This window comes from Primulina eburnea, chromosome 7 (genome assembly GCF_022965805.1).
Source record: "Primulina eburnea isolate SZY01 chromosome 7, ASM2296580v1, whole genome shotgun sequence".
Classification (NCBI taxonomy): domain Eukaryota; kingdom Viridiplantae; phylum Streptophyta; class Magnoliopsida; order Lamiales; family Gesneriaceae; genus Primulina; species Primulina eburnea.
In genome coordinates this window covers 34,627,245-34,644,703 of record NC_133107.1, presented here as the reverse complement: position 1 = coordinate 34,644,703, position 17,459 = coordinate 34,627,245, and the positions used below count along the sequence as shown (strand labels likewise).

The 17,459-nt window shown below is 34.6% G+C and overlaps 1 pseudogene; it reads right to left on the bottom strand.

Moving 5' to 3' along the window:
* Nucleotides 1–700: 700 nt before the first annotated feature.
* On the bottom strand, nt 701–9,586 carry LOC140835885 (uncharacterized; annotated as a pseudogene).
* Nucleotides 9,587–17,459: the final 7,873 nt, after the last annotated feature.

Here is a 17,459-nt window from a genome sequence, read left to right as displayed (position 1 = left end):
TCAGAACTATCTAAGTGTTTAAATTAAATTTGAAAACTGTCAAAGTTATATCAAGATCATCATAATTATAATTTATGAAATAATTTGAGATGATCAATTCAAAGCTTATTTCCGGTAGTTAAATGTACACGGCCTTCAGAAATTCCTAGTAAGAGTCTCAACTCCATATCTTCACAGGTTAATAAATGTTTCAATTTATGGCAACGATTTCTCTCATGGAGTTGGAATACTGATAAATGCTCCGAAAATTGGTTTACAGAATGCAGACAGACAGACGAGCCAAACTAATCAAAAGATAGAAAATCCATTGATTCAAAATCTAGTTGTTCTCATTATATATTTTTTTCCTGATATATTTTTTTCTTTTTTTTTTCATAACATCATGGAATCAGACTAAGTTTATGCTTCTTGACCACATATTTATTTAATTTGTACAATAAATTTCTCTCTTTCTTTTTTTTTATTTTTTTATGAGAGATATATGGGTCGTAGCATATAACTTAAAAATTACATAGATCTTCAATATCTTTCTTTTTGTATTTTTCTCCTCTTTTCTTTTTTCAGGAAATATCATTTTTTTTTTCAAAATAAGAACTCAAGAACTAAACAATAGATAGTCTCTCTCATGATCAATAAAGTCTCGAAAGTTGTTTTCTCAGTCCTCTCCACTCACTCACAAAATATGTGTGAGTTTAAAATTTTAGGCACTCTTATAAGGTGTATCTTGGACCATATACTTTAATACCTTATTTTATCACAATGGTTAATCACTCAAAAAGATTTCATAAATCATATTTTTATATTGATCAGAATATTAAAATTGACTTTTTTTTCAAATAAAAATTAAACATCCTTAGATAGATTAATACATTTTCTAATTTAAACCTTTCAAATATGTAATGTATGATATTTTTGTAAAAATTACAAAGATACAAGCAATAAACATGATTTTATTATAAAATAATATATATATTTTTATATATTTTTTTTAATTTTTTTTTAAATTTTTTTTTATAAGTTTGTTCTCCCCCAATCAGAATATGACATTGTCCATAATGTCAAAATAACTATTAATAAAGAGTACATAATGAAAGAGATATCACTTGGAATTTTATTGAAGATAACAAACTGAAACAAACGCAAATCAATCCACGACTTTTGAATCAATTATTCAACTTTCTTTTCTTACTGGTTGATTGCGACCAATTGATCTTTGTTATCATCGGATCATTATTATGAACAAAAGCTTCCAAATTATCAATTAATTGGTCGGCAGTCGAAGTACAGATGAGCATCCGTCGTGAATTTTCTGAAATGAAATTTTGTTCCACAGCTTTATCAAGAAATGTCAACAAACTGTCATAATAATTATTGATATTCAACAAGCCCACAGGTTTATTATGGATATTAAGTTGTGCCCAAGAAACAGTGTGAAAAATTTCTTCTAATGTACCAAAACCACCTGGTAGTGCGATAAAAGCATCAGAATTTTCAATCATTTGAGTGATTCTTTCATACATAGAAGAAACTTTTAATTTCTCCCCAATCGTAACACCTGTAATATTTCCTTCAGCTAAAGCTGTAGGAATAATACCCAAAACCTGACTACCTCCAAGATGAGCAGATGTTGAAACAGATCCCATTAACCCAATATTACCTCCCCCATATACCAAGTGAATTTTTCTCTCAGCCAATATCTTTCCAAGATTATTCGCTGCTTCTACAAACACTTCATTTTTTCCAGGACTCGACCCACAAAATACACAAATATTTTTCAATGTTTGTGTAGAGGATCCAGCCATGTTTTTACTTTCTTTTTTGGTCTGCGAAAATAGAGAGAAATATGAGAGATTTTATAGGGGTAATATGTTATCATAACAAAACTATGGGTCACAGCTGTAAATAGAATAAATATTAAAAACAATAATGACACACATGCATATAAACAGTAGTGTGATTGTGGCTCACAATTTTCCTCTGGTTTTACGTCCAGAAACGGCTTCAACACCTTCTATGAGTCGAGGATATGCTTCCCATCCAATTTTCTTATAAATTGGCAAATATGGTCTTTTTTAGTCGGATTCCCAAGACTATGACGCTCATCTTGGAATTGTATTCATAAACGGAGAAGTCCAATATGCACATGTCCACTAGAATGCGTCTCAAGAGTCAATAAGATGTTATCTAAAGACTCCTTACTCAGCCCATTCTTAATGAAACCAATTTTATCTTCTCTGTTATTGGAAACACATCCCAAATATCTGCATCGTTTGTCACAAGTGCATCTCGCACACTTATGACAAACCCCTAAACTTTTGGCCCTACGTTTTTTCGCATAAGTGCTTTTTCCTAATCCAGACAAATACCGAATGAGCAATGATTGTGGAACTTCTCCTCCTAATCGGACCTTAGCTTCTATCACAAGACGAATATCTTCTGGAATTCCTTTTTGTATTAGCAATCTCAATCTTTCACACCTTCCTGCATAAATTTTTCTTAGAACATTTTCAGAAACAGAGGGAAAATGTTTACAAATTTTTTAGAGAATTTCATCCATTTTGAAAAGAAAAGAAATGATTTTATTTTTAATTTTTTGTATCAGCAATTTTGGGAAACTGATTTAACCGACTATGAGAGTCACGGAGTACCGTTATACGCCATTTAACCGGGAAATAAAAAGATTAAAGAAACCTGAAATAAAAAATAACAAAATTAAATGCAACATAAAAATTTAAGGATCAGAAAGGGAAATAAACTCTTCTTGAAAGATTTCATTTTCCTAAAATGGTTTAAGCCTTTGTCCATTCACTTTAAAAACATCACCATTTTTAGGATTTTCAATATCCACAGCTCCATAAGAATATACATGCTTTACAATATATGGGCATTCCATCTTGATCGTAATTTTCCTGGGAATATGTGAAGTCGAGAATTATAAAGCAAAACTTTTTTACCAATCTCAAAAGATTTTCTAAGAATTGTTTTATCATGAAATGACTTGATTTTTGCTTTATAAATCCTTGAATTCTCATACGCGTCATTTCTGAGTTCATCAAGTTCATTAAGTTGCAATTTACGCAATTTGTTGGCATCATCCATGCTTGAATTTAAAGTTTTGATCGTCCAATAAGCTTTATGTTCCAATTCCACAAGCAAATGACAATGTTTTCCATAAACCAACCTATAGGGAGACATATTCAATGATGTTTTACAAGCTGTTCGATATGCCCAAAGTGCATCACTAAGTCGCAGAGACCAATCTTTTCTATTTGAGTTAACAGTTTTTTCCAAAATTTACTTTATCTCCCTATTAGCTAATTCAACTTGTCCATTTGTTTGAGGATGATAAGGAGTAGTTACTTTATGAGTAATACCATATTTTTTTTATTAATGAAGCAAATGGTTTATTAACAAAGTGAGTTCCCCCATCACTTATCATCGCTCGAGGAATTCCAAATCTGCTAAAAATATTTTCTTTTAAAAATTTGATGACGATTTTATGATCATTTGTTCGACATGGAATTGCCTCTATCCATTTGGAAACATAATCAACTGCAACTAAAATATACAAGTATCCAAACGACGATGGAAAATGTCCCATAAAATCAATTCCCCAACAGTCAAAGATTTCAATTTCAGTGATAGGATTCAAAGGCATCATGTTTCTTTTTGAAATCGCACCCAATTTTTGACAATTTTCACAGATCTTGCAGATTTCGTGGGTGTCTTTAAACAAAGTGGGCCAATAAAATCCACACTGCAAGATTTTTGCAGTCGTTTTCTTTGAAGAAAAATGTCCTCCGCATGCTTCTGAATGACAAAATTTAATGACACTACTTACCTCATTGTCGGGTATGCAACATCGAAAAATTTGATCTAGACAATACTTGAACAGATACGGATCATCCCAATAAAAGTTTTTTACCTCATTCAAAAATTTTCTTTTATCTTGGGAACTCCATTGCGGTGGCATTTTTCCTGTCACAAGAAAATTTACTATGTTAGCAAACCAAGGTGTAGTAGTAACTGAAATTAGATGTTCATCAGGAAAATTATCGTTAATTGGTGTCATTTCACAAGATGATCCTGTTACTAGTCTCGATAAATGATCGGCTACGACATTCTCGGTTCCTTTTTTATCTTTGATCACAATGTCAAATTCTTGGAGCAACAAAATCCATCGTATCAGTCGTGGCTTTGCATCCTGTTTGGTCAACAAATATCTAATAGCAGAATGATCAGTAAACACAATAGTCGTTGATCCAATCAAATAAGAACGAAATTTATCTAATGCAAATATTACAGCAAGTAGTTCTTTTTCAGTTGTGGAGTAATTCATTTGAGCATTGTTTAAAGTTCTACTTGCATAATATATCACATAAGGCTTACCGTTTCTTCTATGACCCAGTACTGCACCGACTGCATAATCACTCGCATCGCACATGATTTCAAATGGTAAAGACCAGTCAGTAGGTTGCATGATAGGAGCTGATGTTAAATGTCGAATGATTTTATCAAAAGCATTTTGACATTCTTGAGTCCACTCAAATGCAGTGTCTTTTGTTAAGAGATTACAAATGGGTTTAGAGATTAAACTAAGTCCTTTATAAACCTCCTATAAAATCCAGCATGTCCCAAAAATCAGCGAATTTCTTTAATGGTTTTTGGAGGGGGTAAATTGGCAATGACATCAACTTTTGCTTTATCAACTTCAATTCCATGAGATGACACGACATGTCCCAAAAAAATTCCAGAAGTAATCATGTAATGACATTTTTCCCAATTTAAAATAAGACCTTTTTCCTCGCATCTTTTTAAAACTTTTTCTAAATTTTCAAGACAATATCAAATGTATTCCCAAAGACAGTTAAATCATCCATGAAAATTTCCAAACAATTTTCAACCATGTCGCAAAAAATGCTTAGCATACATCTTTGAAATGTTGCTGGGGCATTGCATAATCCAAATGGCATCCTTCTAAATGCAAATGTTCCAAAAGGACATGTGAATGTAGTTTTTTCTTGATCTTCGAGTGCAATGGGAATTTGATAATAATCTGAATATCCATCAAGAAAACAGTAGTATGGATGACCTGCTACTCTTTCTAAAATTTGATCCAAAAATGGTAATGGAAAATGATCTTTTCTAGTGGCGTCATTTAATTTTCTATAATCAATACACATCCGCCAACTAGATGGGACTCGACTTGTTAACATTTCACCTTTTTCATTTTTTATCACTGTGATGCCAGATTTTTTTGGAACTACTTGTGTTGGGCTTACCCACTTACTATCAGAAATAGGGTAGATAATCCCAACATCGAGTAGTTTGAGAACTTCAGTTTTCACAACATCTTTCATGTGTGGATTTAATCTCCTTTGTGGTTGTTGAGATATTTTAGCATTTTCTTCTAAGTGAATTTTGTGAGTGCAAATTAGTGGATTAATGTCCTTAAGATCTTTTATTGTCCAACCAATTGCATTTTTATGCCTTTTAAGCATATCAATTAATTTACCTTCTTGATTACTTGATAGTTTGGAAGAAATTACCACCGGATATGTTTTATCTTCTCCAAGAAATGCATACTTCAATTCTTCTGGCAAGGGTTTTAACTCCAATATGGGTAGTTCGTCTTTGTTCTCATATTTTGCCTCAAATTCTTTTTCTGATCCTGGTAACGGGTGATACCTAATAAAATCATCAAGATCAATTTCAATATTTTCTTTAATAGTTTCAATTGAACAAATATCTAATGGATCACGAGTACTCCCTTCTTGAATGTTTTCTTCCACAAGAGTTTCAATAAGATTTTCATCTTCACTTTCATCTCCTTTGTCATGTGGTTTCTTACAAAGATTAAAAACATTGAGCTCCAAGGTCATGTTACCAAATGAAAACTTCATTATTCCATTCCTGAAATTTATAAGAGCATTAGAAGTTGCTAAAAATGGACGACCCAGAATTACAGGAATTGCATAACAAGATTCGATAGGTTGTGTATCTAAGACTATGAAATCGACAGGATATAAAAAGTTATCAACTTGGACCAACACGTCTTCTACTATACCTCTTGGCACTTTAACAGATCTATCAGCAAGTAAAAGTGTTACCGAAGTAGGTTTTAACTCGCCTAGATTGAGTTCTTGATAAACTGAATATGGAAGTAAATTCACACTAGCTCCAAGGTCAAGCAATGCTTTTTAAATTTTTCGTTCTCCAATAATACAAGAAATAGTAGGACAACCTGGGTCTTTATATTTCAAAGTATTATTATTTTGAATGATTGCACTTACTTGTTCGGCTAAAAATGCTTTCTTTTTCACATTCAATTTTCTTTTCACAGTGCACAAGTCTTTCAAAAAATTGGCATATGATGGTACCTGTTTTATTGCATCTAATAAAGGAATATTAACTTTTACTTGTTTAAAAATATCATATATATCAGAATTCAAATTTGATTTTTTTGTATTTTTCAATGCATGAGGGAATGGTGGTGATACTGTCTGTTGAACCTCATCTTCGCAAGTTATGGGTTCCACTTCCTTACCCTTTGAAGTTGATTTATCATCATCTTCACAAGGTTCAAGAATGGATTTTTCCACAACCTTACCACTTCGAAGGGTAATAACAGATTTTAGCTTATCCATCGGTTGAGTTCCAGAAGTTCCAGTTTGTGAATGATGATCCTTGGGATTAGGCAGAGGTTGTGAAGGAAATTTACCTTTTTCATGAACATTAAGTGCATATGAAAATTTAGCAAGAGTATCTTTCAAATCTTTCATTGTTTGAGCAGTTTGAGTATTGATAGACTCTTGCTTTGCAATGAAAGAATTCAATAAATCTTCCAAATTCCTTTTAGGTGGAGGAACATAAGGTGCATAATTTTGAAAATTTTGTTGATTTTGAAAATGTGGTTGCGGAAATTGTCCAGCATTATCATTCCTCCAACTAAAATTTGGATGATTTCGCCAACCTGGATTGTAATTTTGAGAAAATGGTTCAAAATTTGGCCTTTTGAAATTGTTCAAAACATTGGCTTGTTTATGGAGACATTCTTTAAAAGAGGGCAAAGTGGGACAATCTTTTGTAAAATGATCACTTGTATCACAGATGTGACACACAATTTCTTGAACAGATTTTAATTGACCATTCTTTTTCAATTCAAGTGCCTCAACTTTTCTAGCCAAAGAGGTAAATCTAGCTTGAAAATCATGTTCATCTTTGGGAGTGTACATACCTCCACCAGATGTAGGAGATTGAATCTTGTTTGATGGTTCGATTGTACCTATAGTGTCCCAATTTTGAGCATTTTCAGCTAATGAATCGAGATACTCAATTGCCTCGTTTGGATCTTTATCTTCAAATGTTCCATACACATAAATTCAATCATTTGCCTATCTTTAGGTGTTAAGCCTTCATAAAATTGAGAAACAACCCTCCAAATTTCAAAACCATGATGTGGACAAAGATTAAGCAATTCTTTGTATCTATCCCAACACTGATAAAAAGTTTCTCCTTGTTTTTGAGTGAAAGTGATGATTTGCCTTTTGAAAGAATTTGTTCTATGCGATGGAAAAAACTTTTTCAAAAATTGTTGTTGCAATTCATCCCAAGTTCGAATGGATCCCGATCTAAGATTTTGTAGCCAAGTTTTAGCTTTATCTTTTAAAGAAAAAGGAAAAAGCTTAAGTCGAATGGTGTTCATCCTACAATTTAGATCATTATATGTGTTGCACACTTCTTCAAACTCTCGTAAATGCATGTATGGATTTTCAGAATCTAAGCCATGAAAGTTGGGTAAAAGTTGGATAATATCAGGCTTAAATCGAAATGAGATGCATCAGAGGGAAAAACTAGACATGAAGGTGCACTAGTACGTGTAGGATTCATGTGATCTCTAAGTGTTCTTCGTCTATCATGATCATGTTGAGATTGAATTTCATCTTCATTTTCTTGGATGGGTTCTTCCGCCATGTTTTGTAAAAATAAAGGGTTATTTCGAATGAGTCGACCACTAAGTGTACGTGACCAAATGCTCATGCAAATGCAAATGGAAAGGAATAAAAACACGCAAAAGCAATAAAAATTAAAAAATAAAGAAAAATAAAATATAAACAAAATTAAATATACTTGAAATTAAATTATACTTCCCCGGCAACGGCGCCAAAAACTTGTTGCGACTTTGGTTGTTGCACTCCCAAGAGCAGGTTGTCCACAAGTAGTATAATTCGGTGAGTCCGAGATCGTATCCACAGGGAAGCTAAGGTAATTACAAATCCACTACAATGTCTTTTTGTTTTGTTTTTGTTTTGTTTTTGTTTTTTTTTTTTGTTTTTGTTTCTTTTTAATTTTAATTGTTTGAATCTTTAATGGGTAAATTTTAATTGTTCAAATTTTAATTTAAGTAGTTGAGAATAAATAATCCACTCTTGGTATTTTAATAAAGTTAACATTAACGAACAATATTGAAATCCACTTAATAAAATGGTTCCAATATATTAAATAATCATATTTATATTATGTTATATATTATTATCTTATAAGTATATAATATATACTAAAACTTATAAATGTGGTCAAGTATTTATTGTGCTATATATATTTGTAAACACTAAATCAAGGTTCCCACTTTAAATGGTTGGTAAAACCAAACTAACATTTAAATGGTACCAAGAAATTAATATTATGATATATTTATATATAGTAAATCAAGGTTCCCACTTTAAATGGTTGGTAAAACCAAACAAACATTTAAATGGTTCCAAAAATTTAATATTATAATATATTCATATATAATAAATCAAGGCATCCACTTTAAATGGTTGGTAATACCAAACTAACATTTAAGTGGTTCCAAAAATTTAGTGTAACATATAGCAACAATAAATCAAAACTCCCACTTATAAGTAGTGTATAAAAATACTTAAAGAAATAAATATAACATAAACAATAAATAATGATTAAATAATATAAAACATATATTCTTACCTTTTAGTAACCTTATTATCATGCCAAGAGTTTCACTTTTTCATCTCAACTTTAGGAAATTAGCTATTCATTATTCAAAGTGTAAAACTTTGAATATGAAATTAACATACTAATTATATTTAAATGAAGAAATAAAGGAAAAATATAGATATAAATATTATGAACTCAAAGGTTTGTTAATAGAATGAGAGATATCTCAATACATTACAATGCACCCCTATTTATAGCCAAATTTGGGGAGACAACCACAAATAAAATATTATTTTTTTACACAAAAGTTTTCATTGGTGTTTCAAGATATTATATTATATTACACATCACTTTATCACTTTTGAAAATTTTCTTCTCCGAATTTGCTTCCTCACATAAAAAGAAACATGTGGATAATTGAGTTGTCTAGTTGTGGTATTTTTTTCAAAACATTTGACCAAGTAATTTGAGAGATATGGTCAAAATACTAGAGCATGGTAAAACTGCCACTCCTTTGGTAACTTTATTTGTTGCTTAATTTGATCCCACTTGTGAGAAGATTTTTATCTCATGCTTGCCATCAATATTGTAGATATTAACAACAACTTTCTACAAGTCCAAGAATCATCTTAATCCCATTTGAAACTCCAAGTTTATTCTTGTTTTATCGAACCTGTAAAAAATAGTAAAAACTTGTAATTACATAACAACTTATATTTTATACAATTTATTATAAAACATATAATATTTAAACATTTAATAAAACAAAAAATATATATTTATATTATAAAACATTTAATTAATGTACAATTTTTATGTTTATCGAAGGCAGTGGCTAGAGTAGTTGGGTTTTCGGTGGTGATCCAGTGAAGGTTTTCTGTGGTTTATCGTTTTCTCGTTCAGAATTATGTATTTGTTATGGTTGTTTTAATGTTTAAGACTGCTGTTATTGTTTTGTTTTCATTTGGGTTGTAAGATGATCAGTATTTGGTTTCCGCTGTTTAATTGTTGGTATTAAGTTTAATGTTGCATGTTTATTACTCTGTTTAGTAGTGGCTTGGGTAAGGGCGCTACAATGACGCTGCAACAGGGAGACAACACGTTGCAGAGTTTGTGAGGAAGTTCGAGAGAGGGTGTCAGTTTGTGCCCCTAATTGCAAATGATGCCCGGGAGAAGCTGATGCATTTTATGGATGGTTCGCGGCCAATCTTGCGCCGCGATGTGAGAGTTGCTGGTTCAACTACCTATGTCGTTGCTGTGTCTAGAGCCTTGGCGGCAGAGCAGTAACAAAGGGACATAGAGGTTGATAGGTAGGGCATGAGGCCCTATCAGGCACCTCAGCAGCAGCAGCAACAGCAAACTCAGTTTAAGAGGCCTTTCTGAGGACAGTAGGGGAAGAGACCATTCCATGACTGCCGAAAGGGAAGGGCCCAATTCCTCAACAGAAGGCTCCTCAGCGGCCCGGTGAGTACTAAATGTGCCCGAAGTTCAACTGTCAGCATCCGTGACAATGTTTAATTGGATCAGGCAAATGCTTCAAATGCAGAGCCAGCGATCATATGCTGAAGGACTGCCCACAGTGGAGGCAGCCGACCCAGGGGAGAGTGTTCGCCATGCAGGTAGAGGAGGAAAACCCAGACACGACCCTGTTGACTGGAAATATTTTCATAAAGAGAGTAGCCACGAAGGCCTTGATAGATTCAAGGGCCACTCACTCTTTTATTTCAGAGACGTTTGCTAATCATCTGGACATCAAGTTTATTGGAATCGACGTGAGCTATTTAGTGACAGTCCCATCAGAGGAAGAATTATCAGCTATTAGCCTCGTCAGAGACATCGATCTCGAACTATAAGCCCACCTGGTGTATGCTAATCTGATCGTGTTGCCGATGCCAGATAGATGGAGGAGTTTCCCTCGCATGATCTCTTGCATACAGGCACGGAGACTTATTCACAAGGGTTGTCAGGCTCTCTTGGCCAGCATTGTTTTAGTGCCTGATGCACCCACTCCGTAGATATCTGATGTACCAGTAGTCAGAGACTTTCTCGACGTCTTTCCAGATGACGTCACAAGCCTTCCACTAGAGAGAGAGAGGTGGACATTCCCATTGACCTTGTGCCAGGCACCGTGCCAATCTCTAAGGCATCGTACCGGTTAACTCCAACTAAGATGTTAAAACTCAAACAACATACTCAGGAGCTCCTAGATAAAGTGTTCATCTGCCTAGTTTCTCACCATGGGGCGCACCAGTGCTCTTTTTAAAAAAGAAATATGGGAGCATGAGACTATGTATCGATTACCGAGAATTGAAGAAGGTAATGATCAAGAACAAATGCCTACTTCCAAGGATCGAGGACTTGTTCGATCAGTTGCAGGGAGCCACAGTGCTCTCTGAGATAGATAAGCGATCAGGGTATCATCAGATAAAGGTAAAAGACGCAGATGTTCATAAAACAGCTTTCAGGACCAGATATGGCCACTATGAGTTCTTAGTGGCGTTGTTTGGACTGACGAATGCTCTAGCGATATATATGGACCTCATGAATCGAGTATTTTAGCTCGACCTAGATCAATTCATCATAGTGTTCATTGACGACATTCTCATATACTCGAAGAGCCATAAGGAGCACCGTCAGAATTTGGATACAGTTTTGCAAATTTTGCGGAGTCGCAAGCTGCTTGCAAAATTCAGTAAGTGTGAATTTTGGTTGGATAAGGTAGCATTTTTGGGTCATGTAATTTCTAGCAGTGGCATTGTGGATCCAGCAAATGTAACAACAGTGCAGGAATGGGTTGAGCCTAAGAATGCTTCAGAAGTTCACAGTTTCCTAGGCTTAGCAAGCTGGTATAGGAAATTCATTCGGGGATTTTCTTCGATAGCAGTGCTACTCACTTCATTGACTAAGAAGAATGCTAAATTCATATGGGTTGATTGATGCAAGAAAAGCTTTGATACTTTGAAGCAAGCTCTTGTTACAACACCAGTTTTAGCCATGCCATCATGGCAAGGCGATTTTGTGTTGTACACGGATGCATCTAAGTTCGGGTTAGGGGCAGTTTTGATGCAGCATGGTCGGGTTATAGCTTATACCTCCAGACAGTTGAAGGTGCATGAGAAGAATTATCCGACTCATGATCTTGAGTTAGCTGTCGTTGTCTTTGCGCTGAAGAATTGGAGACATTATTTGTATGGCGAGAAATGCGAGATATTCAATGATCATAAAAGTATCAAGTATTTCTTCACGCGGAAAGAATTGAATATGAGACAAAGATGATGGTTGGAGTTGGTAAAAGACTACGAGTGTGAGATTAGCTACCATCCGGGGAAAGCTAATGTTGTGGCAGACGCCTTGAGCAGAAAATTTGCAGTCGTAGCATAGTTGTCAGTGCAGAGATCTCTTCATTCAGAGATTTGGGTTAAAAGTTTATCCTAAGAGCAGAGCTCCTAAGCTGTCTAATCTGACAGTCCTGCCTACCTTGCTAGACCGAATTCGTAGAGGTCAGCCTTTGGATGAGCAGTTACAGAAATTGAGACTGAAGGATGAAGCCAAAGGCAGTGTACTCTATATTGTGTCTGATGGTATTGTAAAATATAGAGAAAGGATGTGGGTACCTAGTGTTGATTCGATCAGAGGGGATATTCTGACATAGGCACATACATATCCGTATTCTATCTATCCAGGATGTACAAGGGTTTTCAAAACCTATATTGGTGGCCGGGTATGAAGCGGAACATCCGCCGATTTGTGTCTGAATTCCTCACTTGTCAACAAGAAATAGTTCGATTGCACGGGATCCCAGTTACTATAGTGTTCGACATAGACCCGAGATTTACATCGTCCTTCTAGAAGAGTTTGCACGCAGCCATGAGTGATTCAAATTTTGGAGGATTTGTTGAGAGCTTGTGTGATTGATTTCCAAGGGAATTTGGAATCGAAGCTACCTGTTGTGGAGTTTACATACAACAACAGCTTCCAATCACCTATAGGTATGGCTCCCTACGAGGCATTGTATGGGAGGAAGTGCATATCGCCGATTCATTGGGATGAATTCGGTGAGAGATCAGAACTCGGCCCCGAGATTTTTCAGCAGACTATAGATGTGATGGTCAAGATCCGAGACAGGATGAAGATCGCCCAGATTCGTCAAAAGAGTTATGCTGACAAGAGGAGAAGGGATCTTGAGTTTGCCGTAGGCGATCATGTTTTCGTAAAGATAGCACCTATGAAGGGTGTTATGAAGTTTGGGAAGAGAGGCAAGCTTAGTCCGAGATTTATTAGACCGTTTGAGATTCTTGACAGAGTTGGGACACTAGCTTATCGTGTAGCCCCACCGCCAAATCTAGCCGGTGTACACAATGTGTTCCAGGTCTCGATGCTGAGGAAGTACCTAGCCAATCTTTTGCATGTTTTGATCTTTGAGCCATTGCAGTTGGTTCCATCTTTGTCGTATTAGAAAAAACTTGTCCAAATCCTAGACCGACAGGAAAGGGGACTTCGGAACAAAGTGACCAAGTTGGTCAAAGTCCGGTGGCTGAACCAAGTAGTGGCAGAGGCCACTTGGGAGACCGAAGCAGATATGTGGAACTGTTGTCCGGAGCTGTTTGGTAAGACTTAATTTGGAGGCCGAAATTTATTTAAGTGGGGGAGGAACTGTAGATACCAAAATATTGCACGTAAAACCCATGCATTTATTTAAATTGCTAAATTATTTATTTAAGTTTAAAATTATTTTTAGAAATGCATTATTTATTTGTTTGCATTATTTTAATTTATTTATATTTATGTGATGCACGTTAAAACATTTCTCGAGTTTCATGTTTCAGGCGATTATTTGATGCGGGATCGAGGAAAAAAGACCGGCGACGAGTTTGGCGATTCAAAATGTGTTATTTTATTTGAAGCTAAGAATGAGGTATTTTAATTTATTTATTTAGTTGTAAGCATTTTTAAAGCCTAATTTAATTATTAGATGAATTTAAGTTTTTAAAACTTTTAAAGATTTTCAATTGTGCATTTTAATTTTTTTTCGGGTTATTTAGTAAAGTTAATAGTGGGTTAGCAATTTATTTACATTTAACTAGTATTTTAAGTGGCAATTTAATAAGCAATTTTAATTATCATGTGTGGGGACCCGGACGCTAATCATTTCCTTAATCGTCATTGGGACTAATTAATCAATTATAAAACAGGGTCTAAATTTTTTTTCTTTTTAAAGTGCGGAACGTAGTGAAATCAAACTAATATACATATCAGTATAAAATACAATACAAGTCCTGTACTGCATACATTCAACTAAACTAAGGTTTAACAACTAATGTCAAGTGTTCTAACCCTATTATACATCATACTCAAAGTCCGGAATCTCCACTCTAATCACGATCTTTCTTCATCTTCTCAACCCTGTACCTGTCCCACCTGTTGTCATGTACACATACAGACAAGACAACAGCCGGATAACTCCGGTGAGAATATAATCCCAGTATAAATCAACGAAACATGCAATCATATAAACAAATATAAAGCATGTAATCAGGTAACAGATATATGTAACAAAGTCTGAAACATAATCAATATCAAACTGTCGACAATACTCGTAGATCTACAGTTCAGACTAGACTCAATCCTAGTCTAGGGATCCCGGTTTCCAGATGTGGTATTCCTATATCGAATTCCGTAAAGGATGGAACCATAATCTCTATTACTCGATATAACCAGTGCCCCGGTATTCCTATATCGAATTCCGTAATAGAAGAATTCCAACCCCTTTACTCGATATAACCAAATATGGTGTTCCTATATCGAATTCCGTAATAAATTCCATTACTCGATATAACCATACATCCAGTGTCCTGACCTAACCGTCATGGACTGTAGCTCTATCGCTAGCATCCTATCTTGTGTGACATCGTGCAATGTGCCGTGGCGATACCACCACTATCCGTCACAGTGTGTCACAAGACAATTCGACCAATACCTGTTGTCTAAATATCAAGAGAACAAGTATATTAATCAAATCAATGCAATATATCCATGCAATAAAGTAAAGTATGTGATTTAGGGAAACCCAAGTCTAAACCGACTCAAGTCCATCTCCCAATACCACATTGACTTATACCTTCCGTTTCTTCGGGTTTTGAAGCTACGATCTCAAGTCCGAATCTTCTTCACCAATTCTGAACAAGCACAATTCGAACTTCACATTATCAATATCAAACTCAACTCAAGACATGAAATTGATTAACTTCATTCTATATCAAATTCGGCGACATAACTACGACATCCGATAACCAATCCGTTTACGGCGTTATGATCTCTAGCTACTCAAGAATACATATCCATAATAAAATCACAATTCCTCCAACATCTAGATTTTGAAACATGCTGGAATTCAATGAAACTTACATCCTCCAGTAGCTCTTGATGAGAGGAGCGCGAAACTATGCTCGAATCAAAAATCGGATGGCCGGATCTTGCAAAATCAATTTTTTTTAAGATACAAGAAAGCTTGGAGGTGTCAACCATGGAGATTTCGGTTTTCATGGCTTAAAATTGTGACAAGGATGAAGGGTTACACGTTCTCAAGCTTGGCAAGACAAGTGTCCAACCAAAGTTTCCATATTTGCACTTTAGTCCCTCAACTTTCCAATATTTGCAATTTGGCCCCTATTCAATCTTTTCGATTCAATTTCAATCCTAAATACGTTCAAACATCTTGGAATATAATTCAACACTCCATAATTCTCTAATTCAATAATCTCGGTTTAAAATAATATCATTTCTATAATCTCGGACCTTACAATTCTCCCCCTCTAAGATATGATTTCGTCCTCGAAATCACAGGTAATCAAGTCCGATATCAACACGAAACGTATACAAGAGGTAAATCAGAAAACTTATCTCAATGAATCAATTCTGAAATTCAATCTCATATCAGATTCTGTCTTTCAGATATTCTCATTGACCTACTGACAATCTTACTGTGTTTTCAACAACAGGATAATCTTCATTCTGAATTCTCTTACTTCTACTGATTCTGATTCCAATCTGGAATAAGAATTCACTAAGTACAAGGTCATAATACTTCTCCAATCCTTCTGACAGAATCAATCTCGTATTACTGGCTATACAACGTTCGTATAAACCAATCCACAGCTCATCACATATCAGGACCATCAGCTATTATCAAATCTGTTTATCTCAATCAAGGACATATACTGTCTTTAGCTTCAAATACCAATCGTCATCATCCGGCGTTGGTTTCTTAAATCTGTCCATTCTGAACTGTCTTAATAATTATTGTCATACAGGAATTCATACAGTGACAATAATTCATAACAACTAGTGCTAACATCCAGCACTAAAGCTGTATAGTGCTAATATCCAACACAAAGCTGTACCAAAATCTTCCAATATCTGGCTAGTACATTCTGACTGTCTGTCAATCTGTAAAACAATCTAAGAGAAAACTCCTGATATACTCTATTACAAGTACCAAATCAATCAAAAGTCACAATCTGATATAATCTACTGTGGCATTCTGATTTTTCTGACCACTTTTCTGACATCGATCTGTGTCAGTTGGTCATGTTTGTACGTTATCTGGTACAAACTAATAGCTATAGATTGAACAATCTGTCAATCATAATCTTAGCATATCATATCTGGAAAGTATTGAAGTAATCTCATTATGAAATTCATCGAATTATACTCCTCATTTCTCGTCAGAACTATACAATTTCTGTAATAAATCTTCTGATTTCTATCTTTCTGTCTTTTCTGTTATCGATTCAGACATATCAATACAATTTCTGTCAACATTTCAATACAAATTCTGTCATAGCTGATCTAATCTGTCTATATCAACTCTATCTGTTCGAATACCATACATTCTCAATCATCAAACTGAACACTGAATTCATTACTGTAAGTTTCTGACAATATCTGTTCTTTCTGATCCGAACTATTTGATATACACAAATCAGTTAATAACATAAATTAAAGAGGAAATACTTACCTGATATTCGGCTCTGACTATCAATATCAAGATTTGCTGTACAATTCTGATACGTCTGACATCACAGAATAATCAATCTTATACAAAATACAAAATCACATATCTGTTACATTCTGATCACATTCTGAACTGCTGTAATTCTCGAATTTAACTCTGATTCGGTCGAAACTGTATATACTCCCTCAAGTTCACACTAATCTGTAGCATATACGGATTCAAAACACAGTAATATCAACTCAGACACGAAATATCAATATCCTATACAGATCTAGTGAGTTCAGTGAACTCATAAAACAAGGATTTCTGATAAATATCTTCATGTCATTCTGATCAACTGGTATATCTCATCTGCAAATAGAATATGCTCCCCAAAACAATATAAGATGTCTCAAATACTGATTTAGAGTAATCACAATACACAAGTAGATACAAAACAACAGTTGAATGAGGTAATTTGCCAAATCAGACAAAATACATTTCTGCC